At 36.9% G+C, this 22,107-nt stretch overlaps 1 protein-coding gene across 4 annotated transcripts in view; it reads right to left on the reverse strand.

Moving 5' to 3' along the window:
- GRID2 (glutamate ionotropic receptor delta type subunit 2) overlaps positions 1-22,107 on the reverse strand; it is a 1,502,079-nt gene that overhangs the window by 798,505 nt on the left and 681,467 nt on the right. The window lies entirely within an intron of this gene.

Raw genomic sequence — 22,107 nt, forward strand, 5'->3', positions numbered from 1 at the left:
ACCTAGTGGAAGCCCATGGCAATAGCTTACAATTGAATATTAACTCCCTTTGAGTCTGGGCCCCATTACTTCAAACAAATACAGTAGCTCACATTTGGCCTTCCAAAAATCATAAAAATTGTAAGTGGTTTTTCTTCTAGCCTTCAGGGAAGTCAGCCACTTGTCTCCTATATTGTCAATGGCCAGACTGTTAATGTCTTTGTCTCTCCTTGAAGGAGCTTGCCCCTCTTTGGATTTTGATTTCCTTGGTTACTTTCAGAAAAATTATGGCACAAAAAACTTATTTGGCTTTTTCTCATTTTTCAGAGAGAAACAACTTTCTTTGTACCTTATTACCTCTTAAGAAAAGGTGAAAAAAATCCAGCCACTCATAGATTACTCCTATAACATTTTGTAAGTGCCTGTTGCATTGTAATTACTAAACCATGCCAGTCTCTGGATTAAACAGTCTTCTCCAATATTTACTTGAAACCTAGTACCTTGAACCTGATAAACTCTATCATAGCTTGTTAATTACATCTAGACAGATTTTAAGTATTTTTGATTAGAAAGAGAACACTGTTTCTGAATATCATTATGAATAACTTTATTTGTATTACTAATATTTTATTTCTTGACAGCAATGTCATTCAGGCACACATACTATGTGTAGAGAAATTACTCTTCTTCACGGGAACTTATTTATCATGGCCTATAAGCCTTCTATAAACTCGGCCATAGTTCTGATCTATACTATTCCTTTCAGCAGTACTCATTCTATTTTAGCCACACTGGTCTTCCTGTTTTTCCCTGAAGCCTCTTTTCTCTGCATTCCTTTGCCTGGGTGCCTTTTACCCATGTACCTCCTCTTATTATTTCACTAGAGGCCTGGTGCATGAAATTCATGCACGGGGTAGGGAGGTCCCTCAGCCTGGCCTGCACCCTCTCCAATCTGGAATCCCTCTCGCAATCCAGAACCACTGGCTCCTAAGCGCTCACCTGCCTGCCTGCCTGATGCCCATAACTGCTCTCCTGCCTGCCTGATGCCCCTAACTGCCTATCTGCTCTCCCCTCCTGGCCTAAACCCCCTATCTGCCCATCTGCTCTCCCTTCCTCTCCGAGCCTTCAGACCCTGGTGCAGGAGTGCTGAGAGCTCTCCGCCGAGGCCCCGCCCCCATCCTTATGCCCTCTCTGGGCCCGGGCCTGTGCACGCCTCTGCTTGGGGGGCCACCACGGCCCACCCTAATGCCCCCCTCTGGGCCAGGTGGTGTGGCGGGCCTGCGCGTGCCTCCGTCGAGAGTGGCCTCTGCCTCCAAGGCAGCATGACAGCACTGGGCAGGCCTGCGTGCGCCTCTGCTGGGGGCAGAAGTCCCCATCCCTGTCCCTGCCCACCAGCTCTCTGAAGCTTGTTGACCAGTCTTGACTGGAACACCGTTAGGACCAATTAGCATATTACCTTTTTATTATATAGATGCTAGGCCTCTGTTCTTGCAGCCCCTTTCAATAGCATCCCTGCTACTCAAGACCCTACTTTATATTTTCTTTAACATTTATCATCATCTGACTATATTTTCACATCTATTTGTTTCTATACCTTCACTCTATCTTTCCCACTAAAACATAAACTACTTTAGAGGAGGAGCTTTGTCTGTTTACTCAATGCTTTCTGGTCTCTCACAGGCATTCAATGAATATGTGGTGACTGAATGAATAACTGAATAAACAGTATAGTAGCAGTCTAATCTCCAAAGTGGAAATGTCATATGGTAGTTTAATTATACTAGAAATGATCGTTTATTTTAATGTTACTCAGTTTGCTTTTTTCACAGAAACAGTCTATTCCTGCTGATGAAGAAGGATCCTAAATGGAGTTGACAATAGTAAGAAGGGCAAAGTAAGAAGAATTTGTCCTTCATAAAAAAAAGTGTTTAACATTCCCCAGGTACACCATTTAGAGATACCGATAGTCCTTTGAAATAGGACTAGCATATGTAAGTTCCCTGAACAGAGATGTTGAGAATTATTTCTTAACTCAGGTGTTCTTGACATATGGGAGACCTCAGTAAATATTTCTTAAGGTGTTAATATAATATGATATGTAATAGATTAGTACATCATCTTTAGAAACAATATTCTCCATGGATGTTTTTGCATTACTAACATATCAAATTCAGTCTGTTATCTCTCTAGTCTGCTAACATTTATTTTAAAAGTACCTGACATTTTATTTGATTAAAATACTCATTCAATACTATGTATGTTTTAGATTATTTTAAGCTAAGTAGAAGAATTCATTTTGGTTTTTAAATGAACTGAAATGGCTATTTATATGATTTATTATAGCAACTATGAAAACACATCTGATTTTTTAATATAGTCTACTGCAGTTCATTGTAAAATGCTTTTAATTTTTTCTCAATCTCTAATCTGTGATTTTATCTTGAGCTGATTATCATATAATTGGCAGCAGGAGCTAGATCTCAGTTATCCATTTGTGAATTGATCAGCACTGTGACAGTTTATGGATAATCACATTTCACTTAGAAAAAAATGCACTTGGATTTATTTTCTATGGAAGTAATCTTTTACCATCTGCAGTTTGTTATCATATTGTAATTTCTCTAATAATGCCTTTCAACATAGTATCAGGAGCATGTCTATTTATGGGGGGAAATACTGCCCAGGTACTTTACAGAGCTATGGAACAGTGTATAAGGTCAAAAACACTATTTAATAGTTACTTTGGCCACTGCTACAACAATTACACAGTGAAAGGTGATAATTCCTGAAAAGTATGTCATAAAATTTGTGGCAACTATTTCAAAAGAGAGCTTTTCACTATGTCACATGGATTCTTTTAGATTTTTTCTAAGCGCATTGTGCAAGTTGTTGAAAAGACCTGTGTTTAAATCTTTGACACTAATTCTCTTTGTGTGCAATTCACTTAAACATACAAAGACAGTGTTTCTTCTAAAGGAAGATATAAAATCAAAACACTAGCTGACATGACAGTGTTCCTAACATTGACACCAGCATAAAAAAAATAAAACACACACACATACACAAACCTGAGCCTTCTGTACTCCTGCTATTGCCTAGAAAGTTGCTTTTGGAAAAAAGTATGGGGAAATGTGTGTTGACTCTATAATCCAGAGACTTAGGGTCTAGGTAGGAATCCTGACTTTCAGTTCTGGTTCAGATATGAATCAGTGTTGGGCCTTGGGCAAGAACCACTTTTTCTCTTTGGATTTTAGTTTCTTTGTGTATTAAAGGCAAAGGTTAGACTAGATGGTTTCCCAGGACACACTATACCAACATTTCTCTTTCTTCCCCTTGTTTAGATTACTAATGAATCTTTCCTCTATTTGGCACACTCCAACTTAATTAGTTACATATTGGCCTAGAATTAGAAATAGGTTTTCTATCCCTTTAAGGTTGGCCTTACTTGCATCTGTTTTGAATCTATATGAGGATATTTTTATTTTCGCATTGCAAGTTGGGGTTGGTACTTATGGTGAATCAGTATACTCTTGCAAGCTTACAAGAAAAAGAGTATGATGGATTTTATTTATTATATGCCTGTTTTAAAGTGCCCTGAAATTTGAATTTTTTCACTGTGCAATGGTTTGTGGCCTTTACAAATAAAGGTTTATCTAGTTATAACAAAACTATTTTCTTTGAGTGTGTCATATATATATAATATATACATATATTATAAGGTTACATATGTAGCACTAAATTTAACATCTTCTCTTCCTTCCCACACACCCCCAGAAAAGGAGAAAGGAGAAAGTTTTAACATAATATTCTGATTACTGAGAATTTTCCTTTTTTTAGAGACAATGCAGATTCATGTGGATTTATATCAAAGAAGCAATATCTAGAAATGATATTTCTTATGATGACATTCTCATCCCTATGTCTATCCATGAAACACTGCAATGTTTTATACTTCATAGCACCTTTGATGTCATTGCACCTTGAACTCTTCCACACATGATATCCATGGAAATTATTTTAATGAGATTTAGATGCTCCAAATGCAAAGAAATGTTTTCTCCACAATAGTGATAACATAAGGATACTTTCCATAATTTTAGAGATTTGATTTCAAAGCCATTTTTATCTCTTTCACCACCACAAATACCTATGAAGCAAACAGTGATCATTATACCCTACTAGAGGCCCAGTGCATAAAAATTCATGCACTGGAGGTGGGGGGGCTCCCTCAGCCCAGCCTTCCCCCTCTCACAGTCCAGGAGCCCTCAAGGGCGGGAGGCAACCCGGCAATCAGGGGAAGATGAAGCCCCCATCACACCTCTGCTGCTGCCACTGCTGGGCAGCCGCCATCCAAGGCTTGCCTATGCCTCGGGCTAGCCCTGGGCAGCTGGGGGGGCTGAGGGGACTGGGGTCTCCAGAGGCAGGTGCACGGGGCTGAGGGGACTGGGTGCCACCATCTTATGGCTGTGGGCACCGCCATCTTTGAGGGCATGGCAGTCAATTAGCATATTACCTCCTAATTGGCTGTGGGTGCCACCATATTTGAGGGTGTGGCATCAATTAGCATATTCCCTCCTTATTGGCTGTGGATGCCACCATCTTTGTGATGGCATGAGGGTCAATTAGCATATTCCCTCTTTATTAGATAGGATTTGCCCAGAGTTTTTGCTGATCTCAAATGAAAACATGTATGTGAAAGTCTTTTTTCAACAGAATAGCTACACTTTATTATAATTTGTATTACCTTTATTCACATGATTCTATTCTTTCACTGGAAGTATACAGAAGTATACTTTGAGTTAATTGTTTACTAAAGATGGTAATCACTTTGAGATTAAGGTCTATAATCATTGATTCAACCAATCATTAAGGACATGCCCAAAGGAATATAAAATAATGTAATACAAGGTCTTTAGAAACTTGCACTGAGTAGTCAGATTATTATGATCTCTGAACGCATAATAATCTGGCCACTCAGTGTATATATATATATATATATATATATTAGAGGCCCAGTGCATGAATTCGTGCATGGGGTCCAGCCAGCCTGGCCAGGGGGAGGGGACATGGGCAGTTGGCCGGCCTGCCAGCTGGTCGAACTCCTGGTCGAGGGGACAATTTGCGTATTAGCCTATTATTATATAGGATATACACTGAGTGGCCAGATTATTATGTGTTCAGAGATCATAATAATCTGGCCACTCAGTGTTTAGTTGCCTTAATACTAGTAGTCTATGCCATCCAATATTAAACAAATATAAGCAAGACATTTATATAAAAGAAAACATAAGACTGATTATACAAACATCATTTGAGTTCAAATAGGGAACACATTTTAATATAAGTTGGATCAATTTGGCCTGAACTAGTTAGATTTTTTTTTTTCTGAAGAAACGCATTAACTTTTAAGTCCCTTTAAAAAGTTACCATTTTTGTAATCATTTTTTTATTGGTACAGAATTTGTGCTTATGAAATATTTGTTGAAACAAAAGTAAGGTGGATCTTGAAGAAGAGTTTGTTTCTGATAACAAAGGAGGAAGGAGAAGGGCATCCTGGAATGTGGAGGAAAGACCTAAAGTGGAAACTCTCCTTTCCGTTGAGAAAGGGAAGAGAAGACAGGGCACTGTGGGACTACGTTGCTCTTATGTTCTGGTTGAGCTGAAATATGGCTTCCATAGTAACTCAGCAAAAGGGATAACTCAAGAAGGAATGAAACTCTAATTTTTAAAAAAAATGTATACTATCTCTAGACTCCTGCACAACCTCATTGAGAATAGTTCGACTTAGAGTGCAGCAATCAGAGAATGGCTTGTTAGGTTAGCTTAAAGAGGAACAATTTTAGAGTGTACTAGGATTTATAAATGGCACAGAAGAGTAGTCATTTATATGTCAGGCAGAGAGAAGTGATGATTAAGTACAATTTTTCCAGGCAGATGCTTACCCAGGAACCGTGATTACAATTACTATCATCCTCTTCAAATAATGGCCTGTTTACTGAGTAAAGATTTAATAGTAATGAGACAAAAACAAATGTAGTCAAGTTCCTATGTTATTCTTCTGCATAGATTTTGGTACCAATACATGTTGATTTTCTATGGAATTTATAATATAAAGAGAGAGAAAGAGAAAACAAATACCATTTCAAAGATGTTTAGGATGGAATAGTATCTGAATTCTAGTGTGCTGGTTACATGTGTATGCTCTGAACTAGAGTGCTTGGATTTTTATTCCAGCTGTATGCTTTTTAGTTGTATGACTCCAGGAAAGTTATATTTAACCCATATGGTTTTTGATTTTCTCACCACTACAATGGAAATGAGATCAATATACATCACTGAGGATTATCATAAGAACTAAATGACTTAAATACATTTAAGGCAGTCCCTGAAACACAGTGTGGACTCAGTAAAAACCATTATTTTAAAATTTGAATTCTTAATGGAATAGGCATCCAGGAAGGGAGGATGTAAAATAATGTATCAGGAAGGGAAGATGCTTGGGTAGTGAACTGAAAGGTTGCCTGTTTGATTCCTGGTCAGGGCACATGCCTGCCTGGGGGCTCGATCCCTGGTAGGGGGTGTCCAGGAGGCAACCAGTCCATGAGTCTCTCTCACATCCATATCTCTCTCTCCCCTCCTTGTTCTTTCCACTCTCTCTGAAAAGCAATGGGAAAAATATCCTCTGATGAGGATTAAGAACAACAACAGAAAAGAATATTATGAATCCTATGACAATTTTTTGTTCACGTCTTAAGCTATAGTTCTGAATTTTAGGTTTTTACCTATTCTTGAAATGTTCATATCTTGTATTTCTTACGTCTTCTTTTACTGACATTTTCTGAAAGAGATAAATCTAGTTTTTTAAGCTGGGCATGCCTCAGAGCTACATATAAGTTATGACTAGGAGTGATTAACACAGACAGTCCCCTCTTTTGGCCCTCCCATGAAAGCAATCACAGGAATCAGCTAGAATAATTAAAGCTATCAGCTTGAAATATTCTCTCACTTTGAGTAAATAAACTTATATAAACAGTGTATGTCCCTGAAACGTTTCACTAACACAGTGTGATTGCACTGAAAAAAAAAAACAAAAAAAAAAAACCAGTGTCAATGACCCACAATGACAAGCTTTTTTTTTTTTTTAAATCAGATTTTAAATGAGATCTTCTTTTAAACATGAGCTTTTGGTTTACAAAACTTTAAAACTAGGTTCAGATTCTCTCATGATTCTTAAAACTCATTGTGTTCTCTTTACTCATTAGTTAGGTAAAAAATACAAATAAATTTATTATTCTATCAAAATATCTTTATAAAAAGCTTAACACATTTGTTGCCTATATTCCCGTTTTCACTTTGTATTGAAAAGCACAAATACATGATAATCTATGTTTTATTTAATTATCATTCTTAAAACATTAAATTAGGTTTTGGGATTAACATTTTATTTAAAAACTAGAGGCCCAATGCACAAAATTCAAGCAAGGGGCTTGGCCCTCGCAGCCGCTGCCTCCAGCCCTCGCAGCCCCTGCTTCACCCGGAAGATCGTTTAGCCATCCAGTCTAATTAACATATTATGCTTTTAGTATTATGGATTAAGGGACAGAATGAGTTGCCAGATCTATAATATAGACAAATAGCAAAATCAACTGGAATAAAATTATTCTTCTATCAATTCATTATAGAAACATCTATACTAATAAAAGCCTAGGTGGCTCTCGCATGTGACATAGTCACAATATGGCCACCACAAATGGCCACACTCACAGCAGAGGCGGGCCCCATTAGCTGCTCTGTGTGGTGAGGCCTGGGGGTCCTGCAGCTCTGTGTGGCATGGAGGAGGCCAGTCCTGGCATCTCTGCCATCTCACGTGGAGGAGGCGGGTTGTGGCAGTTGTGGGCAATTAGGCTGGCAGATGAGGGCAGTTGTGGGTGATCGGATTGTCAGGGGAGGGCAGTTGTGGGCGATCAGGCCAGCAGGGGTGGGCAGTTGGGGGTGATCAGGCCATCAGGGGAGCAGTTAGGGGGTGATCAGGCCGGCAGGCAGAAGCAGTTAGGGGCAATCAGGCAGGCAGGCAGGCAAGCAAGCAGTTAGGAGCCAGTGATCCCAGATTGTGAGAGGGATCTCTGACTGATGGTTTAGGCCTAATCAGCTGAAGGATCAGGCCTAAAACAGCAGTCAGACATCCCTCAAGGGGTCCCAGATTAGAGAGGGTGCAGGTTGGACTGAGGGACACGCCCCTCCTGTGCACGAATTTCATACACCGGGCCACTAGTCCTATATAATAAAGAGCTAATATGCTAATTAGACTGAACAGCAGAATGACCATCCAGATGACCTTCTGGATGAAGCTGGGGCTGCGATGGCTGGCTGGGGCTACGAGGGCTGAGCCCCTTGCAGAATTTCATGCATCGGGCCTCTAGTTTAAAGTAATGACTAAAACCAAACTTAGCTAAATCATTATAATTACATATCTTTAAGCGTGTGCTAATATGATTAAAAAAAGAGGCCCTAAAGACTTAATAATACAGTAGAAAATGACTGAGATATGATGTTGAGTTCATTTCCTTTTATATTCTGGATGTGAGGAATAAAAACCTGTGGTTCAGGCAAAAAAGGTCTGGAAGTTTGGGTAAACCCAACCTTTAATTAGTCATTCTCAAGGGTGCCTTCTATCTTGATCAAACCAGTATAGTGTCAGATACTCTAGCCAAGCTTTGTGTTTGCCTATTGGTCAGGGAGACTAGGCTTGGAGACAAATGCAGGTGGGTGTCTACAGAAAAATGTAACAATCTATAGTGCCCTTGAATTTAACTGGTATAAGCCCTGGCAAGGAGCTAGTTAGTGAGGCTTATAGGGAAATAAACTTATATTTCTAAAATTATAATTTTATCATATAATTTATAAAATTACTTCATATTTCCAACCCCAAATCATTATGGTGGCATCTTACATTGTTTCAAAGCAATAAGTGAAATGCATAGAGGAGAATGACAGAGAAAAATGTCATGCTTGATTTTTTTTCTCTGTAAGTGGTTGTGGGAAAATTATAAGAAAAAAATTACATAAATAAATTTTATTATATTATTTTAAAAATATATTTTTATTGATTTCAAAGAGGAAGGGTAAGGGAGAGAGAGGTAGAAACATCAGTGATGAGAATCATTCACTGGCTGCCTTCTGCATGCCCCCTACTGGGAATTGAGCCAGAAACCAGGCATGTGCCCTTGACCGGAATTGAACATCAGGCTGATGTTCTATCCACTGAGCAAACCAGCTGGGGCATGTGTTATACTTTTTTAATATTATAATGGTGTTATAATGTATTGTCATATACTGTGTATACAATTATATTTAATATATTAAAGATATAATATACATCATATATTATACATATGCACATATATTACCTATGTTACTTAACTTCTGATATTGTGGGGCACTGAGGAAAGACAATTCAATTTTACTTAAGCAAAAACATTTTAAGACACTAGATAATGGGCTTTGGTGAATAAATTCTAATTCTAACTTCTAATGATTTTATAAAGGGATAAAGGCAGACTGGACATACAACTTTCTAAATAAAAGTTCAAGTCTCGGTTTATTCATCTGCAAAATGAAAGTACTAAATGGTTATATGCATTAAGCTTGAAAACAGTAGAATATCTGAAAGATGTAAACTATTAGTACAGCAATCAAAAGATATTCATTGGTTTCAGAAATGCATACTATATAAAATAAAATTGTATTTGTTCCCAAACAGGAAAATTTGTTTTTATAAAAACAAACACTATCATTTGCAATTTTCATAACTGACAGCAAACTATTAGCTATATCCTAAATATTGGTCAGGATCATTTCTTATGTATTACCCTATAAATTTGAAAATATTAGTGTTTAGGCTATCTAAGTGGGTAGAAAATTATATTTGTTCACATGGAGTTAGGAGAAATTAATTACAGATTTGCTGTCCTGAATAAATAATCCTATTTCATTATAAAACTTGATTATTATCAAATATGTATCTTCTGTATATAATCCTCTGTGAAACATCCATTAAGAACTAGACCACAGTGTATCAAATTGAGCACTGAAATTGAATCCTTGGTATATGGCATTATAAATCTGAGTGAAAACATATACACCTTTTGGTGTCAAATTCTTTTAATTAAGGCTAAAATGAGATCATGATAATTTCAAATTACAAATGTTTATCACATATTAAACTTGATAGTACTATTATTTCAATTTCTCCCATCATACAAAAAACAAAAAACCAAACAACAAACAAAAACTTTTGTATTTCAAAGTAGAAGGGGTGTCAGAACTCAGAACCTCACCACTGCCGGAGTCGAGCCTTGCAACAGAATGCAGTCACCTCACTAAAATAACTTTGGAGTCTGTTTATTTTGAATAATAATCTCTTCAATTGATAATGCTGTATTAGGATAAACTTTTCCAGGAATCTGTCTCATTGATAGATGCATGGAATTTTAATTTGCCATTTTAAAAATAGTGGTGATCTCCATGCAAATAATGTAATTCAGAAACAACCACTATATTAAAATGTAGCACTGAGTTTATTTTATTTTATTTTTAAAATTTATTTTTATTGTTGAAAGTATTATAGATGTCCCATTTTTGCCCATTGAACCCTCCACCCTGCTCTTACCCCAATATATTACAGAATTATAATTAATGGACTACAGGAATAACATAATGACCAAAACTATAAAATTTCTAGAAGACAATATTGAATAAAATTGTGTTCTTGGGTTAAATAAAGGCTTCTTTAATAGGATGTAAAGAGTGTGAAGCAGAAAGCAGCCACTGGCAATATATACATGAATGAACATGGCTGTGTTCCAATAAAACATTATTGGACACACACACATACACGAAAATAAAAAAAAAATCAATGTAGCACTGATATGGAAACTGTCTACTTTTCTTTTTCTTAATATATATTTTTTATTTCATAGAAGAAGGGAAAGAGGGAGGAAGAGAGAAACATCAATAATGAGAGAGAATCATTGATCAGCTGTCTCCTGCATGCCCCACATGGGGATCAAACCAGCAACCCAGGCATGTGCCTTTGACCAGAATCAAACCCGGGACCCTTCAGTCCACAGGCTGATGCTCTATACACTGAGCCAAACCAGCTGGGGCTAAACTGTCTACTTTTCCGAATGAGAAACATATTTTTATAGAATCAAAATTATCTTTTGTTTCCTTGAAAGAATTTTAAAATGTGGAATTAATTCTGAAACTACATTAAGGTTTATTTTTTTAAAATGTAATACAAAATATCTATATTCTTAGTTCTGAAGTGACTTTGACAGGCTATAGTAGCAATCTTCTGATGTATGTGAATGAAGAAATTACACCAATGAATAAAATGTCAGGAGATATTAGAGTAAAAAATGATATGTGATATTTGTGTTTACATCATAAGAGGGAATATAACTACTAGAGAACATCTATAGACTATTTCATCCAACAACAGCAGAATACATACTTTCTTAAGTTCACGTGGAACACTCAACAAGATAAACTACATTCTGGACCAACAAACACATATTAAGAAATTTAAAAGAAAAGAAAGGGACATTTATAATACTTTCAACAATAAAGACATTAATAAAATAAAACAAAAGAATGGAAATCCTATAATTTTGCTCTCAGACCACAACATAATTAAGAAATCAATTACAGGAAGATAACTGGAAAATCCCAAAATATATGGAGATTAAACATTGTACTTCTAAATAACATGTGCATCAAAAAATAAGCCTCACTAGAAATTAAAAATACAGGGTGTCCCAAAAAATGTATACACATGTTAATAGCTGATAGCTCAATTTTGAAAATGAAATACATTTAAATAAACACTGCCTTTATAATTATTCAAAATGTGTGTATTCATTTTTGAGGATATACTGTTTGGAGCTAAAAGGAAAATAAAAACACAACTTATCAAAATTTGAAAAACAGAGCAAAATCAGTGCTTAGAGGGAAAATTATAGTATTGAATATCTACATTAGAAAGATGAGGTATCTAAAAATCACTAATCTAAGTTTCCAGATACTCTCTCCCTATCTCCGTGTGGTGTGATATCTAAGCATCTAAGAAGCCAGGGATACATGGTGCTTAGCTTTTACTTTGACACAGAAATGTGGCCCAGTGTAGAAAAAGCTACTTTCAGAAGTTGTGTCTGACAAATTGGGAGATCATTCCAGAAAGAATCGCATTATCTATACCTAGGTTTTGCTTATATTCTTTGTCAGTCATTAATAAAGATGGGTGTTGAGTGATATCTGTGAGTTGGTGAGGTGTCCTTTGACCATTCAGCCCTATGTGGTACTAGTAGTTCTCAAATCTTCACTCTCTTCCTCAATACCATTGATGTTGCAATGCCCATCACTGAACTTTCTGAGATCTTTTTCTCTGTCAGTTGATTTGGACTTGGCCACATCACTTGCCATAGCCCGTGGAATGCCAGCAGCCATGCTTCGGCCTGGTCCCTGGTGCTTCTGGTATCCATCATGAGAGGAGCATGACCGGGGCTGCCCAGACTGATCAGAACCACTCCAGCCCACTCACACATCTGAGTAAGAAAAATGTGTGTGTTTGTTTTTGAATGTAAGCCCCTGAAATGTTGAGCTATTTCAAAAATAGGAGAGAACTGTCAAATACACAGCAATAAAAGAAATTTCTAAAATAGCATTTCACTTTACGATGATAACTTCAAACTTGCATTTAAATTAACTAGCCAAACAGCTTCTGTAAAATTCTGTAAATATACTTTGGAAAGAGCAAAGAAATAAAAATTAACAAAGATGTTTTTTAAAATGGCATGGGTGAAAATATTTCTTTTTTTGTGTTTTTTTTTAAATATATTTTATTGATATTTTACAGAGAGGAAGAGAGAGGGATAGAGAGCTAGAAAGATCAATGAGAGAGAAACATTGATCAGCTGCCTCCTGCACACCTCCCACTGGGGATGTGCCCGCAACCAAGGTACATGCCCTTGACCGGAATCGAACCCGGGACCCCTCAGTCCGCAGGCCGACGCTCTATCCACTGAGCCAAACCGGTTTCGGCGGGTGAAAATATTTCTGTTGAAAATGAGTATGTTATAGAATTAGCAATAACTTAATCCTTCCTGCCTCTTGTGATTCATCCTATGAGGACAAACGGTCTCGTGCAATTACCATGAGCATCAAGTTAACATATATAATACTGCACCATTCCATTATAAAATTTTGCTTCTATGTAGAAGTTGATACTAGCATTGAACATATGTGTCTTTTGGACAGAAATATGTCTATCTGAATATCTAAGTCATTTAAAAGGAAATATTTTATTATAGTTCTACCTACATTATTTTGTAGAGATGTAGCAAGTAGTCAGAAATCTGCTATTTGTATGGGTAGAGAAACCAGAGAAGAATAAGAAAAAAAATCCCTACAACTTGAAGAATCTGAGTTTTATATTACCAATAAAGCAAATGAAGTCAGCATAGCTATGACAACCTACACGGGGATGGTATCAAATTGACTAGACCCAGGGGACACAGGCTGCTGCTAACCTCATTAACTGGGGAGTCTAAATGCTGTCAAATTACATACACAGTGAGGTTTACAAATAAACAGCAGCATTTCATGCCAAAGCAAACCCTCTCCATCAAAACATCTAGCCGTGCTTTGACTAAACACAGACTCCCCATTAGTACTATTTTAAACTAAAAGCAGATAAAGAAGCAGATCTCTAAGAGAATAGTAAATTTTAAAAAGTTTGTGAACACTTTGAATTCTATGTGCAAAGTACTAAAGATGAAGGTGGTCTAGATAGTTTGAAAAAAGGAGGTATAATAGGTAGAAGTAACAGGTTTATACATTTAGTGACCTTGTTTTGTCTAGTACTGATAAATAGCTTAGAAACAAACTTCTAAGAATACTTCTTTAATTGTTCTATTTAGAAAATAGAATGAGAAAAGTTTAAGAACTATGTAATACGAATTTCATTTATCTTTATAGGTTGCATAAAATATGTGGTAATTAATTTTTTCTTGACAAATGTTAATCAAACTAGCATTTGTCATATCCATAGTACCAAAACTTAGAACAGCTTCTATAACATTCAAATGTCTAAAGTGACCAACATAAAATTTAAATAATTTGATGCATTTATTAGTCCAGTGTTTCTTAACTGAGGGCAATTTTGCCCCCCACCCCCAGATGACTTTTGGTGTGCAGACATTTTTAAAATCAGGACTGTTGGGATGCTACTAGCAACTAGTGAATATGCCAGAGGTGCTAAATTGTATGTTAAATATCATAAAATGTTAGGATGTTCCCCTGCTGCAACTAAGGAGCATCCAGTTCAAAACATGAACCGTGATGAATTTAAGGAACCCCATCTTAGTCTAAAATGAAACAACCCATTTGCCAAGAAAATTGACTTTCATTTCAGTCATTAATAAAAGTTGGAGATATCTGCAAAACTCTCCTGTTCTAGATTGGAATATTACCATGTTTCTGTATTTTAGACATGCACTCACATGTTACCAAATGGAAGCGTGCTCCTTGCGTGAACCTGATTGACTCATTTACATATGCACTTGCTCTTCAGAAAGCTCGAATTACTGAGAGCTCCTGGTGTTTCTAGATATAGAATGTTCTTTTTTGGTGAAATTTTGCACGATGACTATGTTTCTACTACTATCTGATCAAGGGCAATGCAAATGATTATGTGGTGTCAGACAGCCTGGATACCTGCCTTTTGGCAGCAATAAGTATTACTAACAATCTAATACGAAAGTCAACTGAGCACTAACAATCTCTTTTATAAAACAACAGTTTTAATATATTAAACTTATGCTGCAGTAATTAAATAAAGAAAAGCACTTATTTAGAATGAGCCAAATGAAAGATGCTTTAAATTAAAATATTTTACATAATGTATACCATAAAGGCCTTTGAAAAAAACAGTGTGCTGGCAAGAAAAAATGTGTACAGTATAGAAATTGAGAGCTTTGGTGGGGGGGAACTTTTCTATTTCCTGAAGTAGAATAGGAATGCTAGTTAGGTCATGGCGTGCTTGCTGGTTACCAACTCCAAACAGAATTGAAGAATGATTTTTCAAAAGAACTGCTAAGATTTTGTTAGAAAATCCACTGCCTCTGAGTAGATGAAATATTCTAAATTCAAATAAAAATTATTGACCATTATAAACATTCCCCAATTTTAAATGTGAGTATGAAACTAGTGAATAATAAATGAGTAGAAAAAAGCTAATATGAAATATCCTCATGAATGATATTGCTGAGAAAGTGTCTTAAGTGTAAATAATTTACTGTAAATTATAAATATCACCCCCATAATTTATTCACAACGCTGGTCAGCAAATGCTTTAAAAACAGCTTTTGATCATAAAAAGTATTTTTATTAATGTACCTTGTGTTAACAGTGCTTGAGAAGAGATCAACTTAAGTCTATATTTTATTGTTAGCTTAGTACTCTAATCATTCATATTATTAAATTTAAAATGGTTGAAAAAGGTAAAAAAATAGTACAAATTGGCAGTTACAGAATAGTCCCAGGGATATATAAAGTACAGCATAGGGAATATAGTAAAAAGATAGCATCATAACTATATATGTTGCCAGCTGGATACTAGTTTATAAAAGTAATCACTTTGTAAGTTATATAAATGTCTAACCACTATGCTGTACATCTGATACTAACATAATATTGAATGTCAACTGAAATTGAAAAATAAATAAATAAATAAAATTTCACATAGGATTTCAAGTAAACTTTGAGGGAACATTGTCTCACAATTCAATGCACTAGCTTCACTACAACACACTGACAACCTTTTTCTTTTGGTGAAACATACTCTAAATAATAAAACCAAAAGTGGAACATGCAGAAGTCAAAAGGAAAGAAAAAATAACCAAAATCTGAATTTTTACAATATACATCCATTTTAAGTGTCATTTTACTTCCTAAAAATAGAGAAGGTGAATTAAATAAAACTCTAGAGAAGTCTTCTGAAAGGATATGGCCCTGATAAAAGAAATAAGGCATGCATAAAGAATGCTTTCTTTATCTCCCCCTCTCTCTCTCTCTTTTATCTTTTAGGATGCCCTCATCTCCTTCCAGCATTGAAACATGGTCATGTGAGGATGTGGGGTTTGATGCTGCAGCAGCCATACTGTGACCATGAGAGGAAGAATAAGAAAATTCAAGCAAGGTTTGGGGTCAAGTGTCTTGAGACTTTTTGTTCTACACTCTACATAAACTTATGTTATATGTCACCTGTGGGTCAAGTATTCTGTTTCCTGTTGTCAAAAGCTTTAGTAACTGAAACAGAAACACTGGAATATTCAGCTATTGAGCATAAAAAATCTCATTCCCATATTAGGAAGCAATAATTCATACTGGCCAAATACGCTAAGAAATTTCTCTCCCTCTCTCCCGTTCTCCCTCTCTATTAAACACACATGCACCTCCCCCCCCCCAACACACACACTATCAATTCTTTCCCGATCCAGTCACTTTTTCCATTTCCTTTGTATCGTCCCAAGATACTCCTGAATTATGTATGTAGATCTGCCTTTACTTTAATTCATTCTCATTTTTATTTACATTCTTAATCTTGCTACCAATATTTCATAAAACTGAAAAATGTTTACTCATAGGATTTCACAGTATTTGTCAAATTATGTCTAATATGTTAAGGCCAGAACAACTTTCTATTATAATAACCAATCTGGGTGGCAGAATTTGTGTTTTATCTGACAGATTTTTTTTAAGAGGAAATGTCATGATTCTAATTATTACACTTTAAAATACTTGAATGTAAACTACCACAAACACAGCAAGATTCAGTAACTAGGCAACAGATGGGAAATTTGAAGGCAATAAATTCTTTGCTTACTTTACTATAGTGCTATCTAACCCTGGAGAAGTAATTTACCCAATAGTTAGAAGTCAATGACAAGTATGTACTCATTAGCAAATATGGTTTTTATAAGATGAAAGTGTCTTCTCTGCAGGCTCCACTGCACACTTATTCTGTGTTCTTTACTTGCTGTTCTGTGTTTGTTAAATGTAGTCAATGATAATATAAAGAGTGTTTTATTACTGGCTTACTCTGATGAGCTTAGTATAGAACTACAGGTTGAAAATTACAAGTATGGAGCCAAGAAACCCAATCTTCTTTATCTTACTGCATTCCCCACCCCCCTAACTTAGATTACTTTTGAGCAGTTTATATGCTTGAGTCTTCATGTTCACTATAAATTATATGCTAGTCATGGGTGACAATTGGCTCTTCTCAGTTCCCAATTTAGTTCATTCTATAAGTTAGAATTTCTGAAAATGAATAGACCCTTTTAATGAATATTATATTAAAATAAAAAAGATAGTTATAACTGGAAAGAGCATTTAAAGATTAAGAATGGTAGACTCTAGGTTGCTCTGCTCATTATTTACTTTGAAAGTCCAGCTTATTTCAGTGAGAAGATCTAGATTCATGTTTAGTGAAATCTTTGAATATGCCACTCTTTCATGTAATTTTTTTTCAGTCTACCACCATTATAATAATTCATTTTCCTTCATTTATATTCCCATTTCATCAAATACTGGATGACTCTAAACCTGTGGTTGGCAAACTGCGGCTCGCGAGCCACATGCGGCTCTTTGGCTCCTTGAGTGTGGCTCTTCCACAAAATACCACGGCCTGGGCGAGTCTATTTTGAAGAAGTGGCGTTAGAAGAAGTTTAAACTTTAAAAATTTGGCTCTCAAAAGAAATTTCAATCGTTGTACTGTTGATATTTGGCTCTGTTGACTAATGAGTTTGCCGACCACTGCTCTAAACTCTTTGGTCTCTTCTTAGAGAACACAAGGTGTATAATGAAATAAATTACCAGCATAGATCTTCTTTCAGACCCTTAAACTCATAAATTAATTCTGTGGTCAGTTAACCCTAGCCGCTAATAGAAAAGAATCTGTGCGCAGATCTGACCTCTATAAGCCAACATCTATAGTTGGAACATATGTCTCTTTTATATTCCAGAATATTTTCCTTTTTCAGTTTGGGGAGGCTTAATATACTCGGTTTTGCATAACGGTCCATCTGTAGCAATTCTACACCCCTGCAGGTTTCCAAACTGCTCTGAAAGATAAATATGCCACAGAAACACATATAAACCTATGTGAGACCTTAATGAGTCCACAGATGATACCATCATTATAGTAGCAAAGGATTTTAAAAATCAGCATGTTGTAACTTAAAAGTATAAATTCAAAAGGTGACTGCTGTAGATGAGGGGAGCATAAAGGGGCTCTTCCATAATCCAACCTGAAAGGAGTTTATACTGAAAATGAGTTAGCAAGGCAGCCTGTAGCTAAACAATGCAAGAAATTCCAGTGAATACATATGACCTTTGTTTTCTTAAGTAAATGAACTTTAAACGCCTTAAAACCTTATTACCTGAAAAAAAGTAAGTCTTCGTTTGCTGTTAGTTAACTTCCTGAGACAAAAATAACACAAGACATCAATTCATTCGAGAAAATAATTTAAAATTTAGAGTGACTTATTCAAAGCTCTCAGTGATCTTTAACTCAAATGTCTTATATTTTCCTCTGTGCAAAAAAGCCAAAACACAAAAGAGAGAGAGAGAGAGAGAGAGAGAAGAAATATGAAGTTTTAAATTGGGTGACATATAAAATTTATTATCAATTTTCTAAGTTTTTCTTACCCTTCTGTGGGTAAGTGAAGGACCCATGAATAGAAAATCATACTGTGGAAAAGTCAACATAGTTTTATCAACACTGAAAATCTCAGCAAGGCTGTGCCATAAAAAGAGGGCATAGGAGTTTGTGTGATAAAGGTATTATGATTCCAGGAAATGTTTTTGAGTATGATTCACAAAACCATCATTTTACTTTACAGAAATATAAAAAAAAAATTGAAAAGGAAAAACAAAGAAATAGTAAAACTGTGTCTTAAATATAAGTAAAGGATTAAAGTATATATCAAACTCATTAACATATTAAACCACAAGAATGTCATATCAAACTGTTTTTCACTACATGGCTGACAGCTCATCATAGTATGGAACATTATTACCTCAATCATAGGTAACAATAAAAAACACAGTAGGCTTTGTGTGCCAAGATGGCAGCACAGGAGGCCCCTGAACCCACCTCCTCCCATAAGCACACCAAGTCTACAGCTACATATGGAGCAGCTCGCTCTGAAAGATATCCAGAAGCTAGCTGAATCACTCCTATATAGTGGGTAAATGAGAAAACACCCCAAACAAAATGGGTAGGGAAGACTGAGACACACTCTCACCATAAACACTGCTTTGGGCACAGTAACATACAACTGGGAGGGAATGCACAATTCCCAACTTTTCCTTAAGGAGCATTGGGTTTGGATGCAACATCTAGTACCCCAACTCCTCTTTTTAAAAATTTTTAAGTTGATTTTTAGAGAGAAAGGGAGAGTAAGGGGGCAGGAAGGGGAGAGGGAGAAAAACACAGAGCGGGATCGAACTGGCAACCTGTAGTACCCCAACTCTTAAGAATTCCACCTGAGGAGTAGGCCCCCAAAACATGAAACTCTGAAAACAAATGTCCACAAGGCCCACAAGAATAGAGCAAACAAAGAAACATTTCTTTACTTGCTTGTAAGGACTCACTTGGCTATCCACATGGGGCTCAGTTAATGCTTACACCAATCTGATTAAAAAATGGACAGAGAATGTGATTAGATATGTTTCCAAAGAAAACTTATAAATGGCTAACAGGTACATGAAAAGTTACTCAATCACTAATCATCAGGGATATGTAAATCAATGCCATATTAAGATATCACCTCAAACCTGTTAGACTGCCTATCATAAGAAACAAGGAGATTTAATTTGTATTTCTCTGATGATTAGTGACTTTAAGCCTTTTTTCATAGGTCTCTTGGCCTTCTGTATGTGCACTTTGGAGAAGTACCTATTTATGTCATTTGCCCATTTTGTAATTAGATTGTTTATCTTCCTTTTGTTAAGTTGTATGACATCCTTATATATTTTAGAAATTAACCCCTTATCAGATTTATCATTGGCAAATATGTTCTCCCAGACAGTGGGCTCCCTTTTCATTTAAAGGACAATGAGGTATCATCTCATACCTATCAGAATGGCTACCATTAACAAGTCAACAAATGACAAGTGCTGCAAGGATGTGGAGATAAGGGAATCCTTGTGCACTGCTGGTGGGAATGCAGACTGGTGCGGCCACTATAGAAAACAGTATAGTTTCCTCAAAAATTAAATATGGAATTGCCATTTGACCCAGTGATCCCACTTCTAGGAATATATCCAAAGAAACCCAAAACACTAATCAGAAAGAATATATGCCCCCCGATGTTCATAGCAGCACAATTTACAATAGCTAAGATCTGGAAACAGCCCAATTGCCCATCAGTACATGAGTGGATAAAAAAAGCTGTGGTACATTTGCACCATGGAATACTATGCAGCAGTAAAAAAGAAGGATCTCTTACCCTTTGAGACAGCATGGAGGAACCTGGGGAGTATTATGCTAAGCGAAATAAGTCACTCAGAGAAAGACAAATATCACATGATCTCACTCATATGTGGACTCTAATGAACAAAATGAACTAATAAACAAAATAGATCCAGAGACATAGAAGAATGGGACAGACTGTTGAATCTCAGAGGGAAAGTGGGGCTGGGAGGGAAGATAGCAACCAAAAAACTTGTATGCATATATGCATAAGCTATGGACACAAACAATAGTGTGGTGAAGGCCTGTAGCGGGGGGTGCAGGGGTGGGAGATGGGCTATAAGGGGTCAGTGGGGAAAAAGGGAAGATACATAATACTTTCAACAATAAAATGAATATATGGTTAAAATTAGCCCCGACAGCCTGTTGAGAGTGTGATAACAGTTTCAATACAACATGTCTTTTACTAGTATGATAGTTCGTTCAGTGGGAAGAGCTAGTGCTGCTACCCATATATATTTTTAAGGTGCTTTTTAAAATTGAATTTATTAGGGTGACATCCTATCTAATAAAAGAGTAATATGCAAATTGACTGTCACTCCAACACACAAGATGGCTGCTCCCATGTGGACACAAGATGGCCAGCAGGGGAGGGCAGTTGGGAGGGATCAGGTCTGCAAGGGAGGGCAGTTGGGGGCAATCAAGCCTTCAGGGTGACCAGGCTGGCAGAGGAAAGAAGTTGGGGGTAACCGGGCCTACAGGGAAGGGCAGTTAGGGGGGACCCAGGCCTGCAAGGGAGAGCAGTTGGAGGGGGGACCAGGCCTGCAGGGGAGGGCAGTTACGGGTGACCAGGCCTGCAGGGTAGGGCAGTCAGGGGCAAACAGGCTGGCAGGGGAGCAGTTAGGCATCAATCAGGCTGGTAGGGGAGTGGTTAGGGGGTGATCAGGCTGGCAGGCAGAAGTGGTTAAGGGCAATCAGGAAGGCAGGCAGGCGAGCAGTTGAGAGCCAGCAGTCCTGGATTGTGTGAGGGATGTCCAACTGCCCATTTAGGGCAGTTGGACATCCCTCATGGGGTCCCAGATTGGAGAGGGTGCAGGCTGGGCTGAGGGACACCCCCCCCCATGCACGAATTTCATGCACCGGGCCTCTAGTTGGTTAATAAAACCATACAGGTTTCAAATGTGTAACTCAATAAAACATCATTTGCATACTGCATCCGGTGCTCACCACCCAAAGTCAAGTCTCTCTATATCCTCCACCAATTGTAGTTGATGCTACTTCTTCTGAACCAATAATATGAGGGACTGCTGTTAAGGGACTGGAAAGGCTAACAGGAATTTTTCTATACTGCTAAAACAGCCTTGGCTTTGGTGAGGGACTCTAAACAGTGCTGATTAACTGCAGCAACAGTGGAGAGAAATGTAATACTTGGGCGACTGATGGCACATTCCAGTATAGAAACTGAGACTAACCCCTTTGGATTGAAGATACAGTCCTGGAGTTCCTTTGGAATATCTGATGAAGGGGAGAACAGGAGAAGAACTGACTTTGTATAATTCAGAGAATCAGGTTCAGAATTATACTAATCT

This window comes from Plecotus auritus, assembly GCF_963455305.1.
Source record: "Plecotus auritus genome assembly, chromosome: 1".
Classification (NCBI taxonomy): Eukaryota; Metazoa; Chordata; class Mammalia; order Chiroptera; family Vespertilionidae; genus Plecotus; species Plecotus auritus.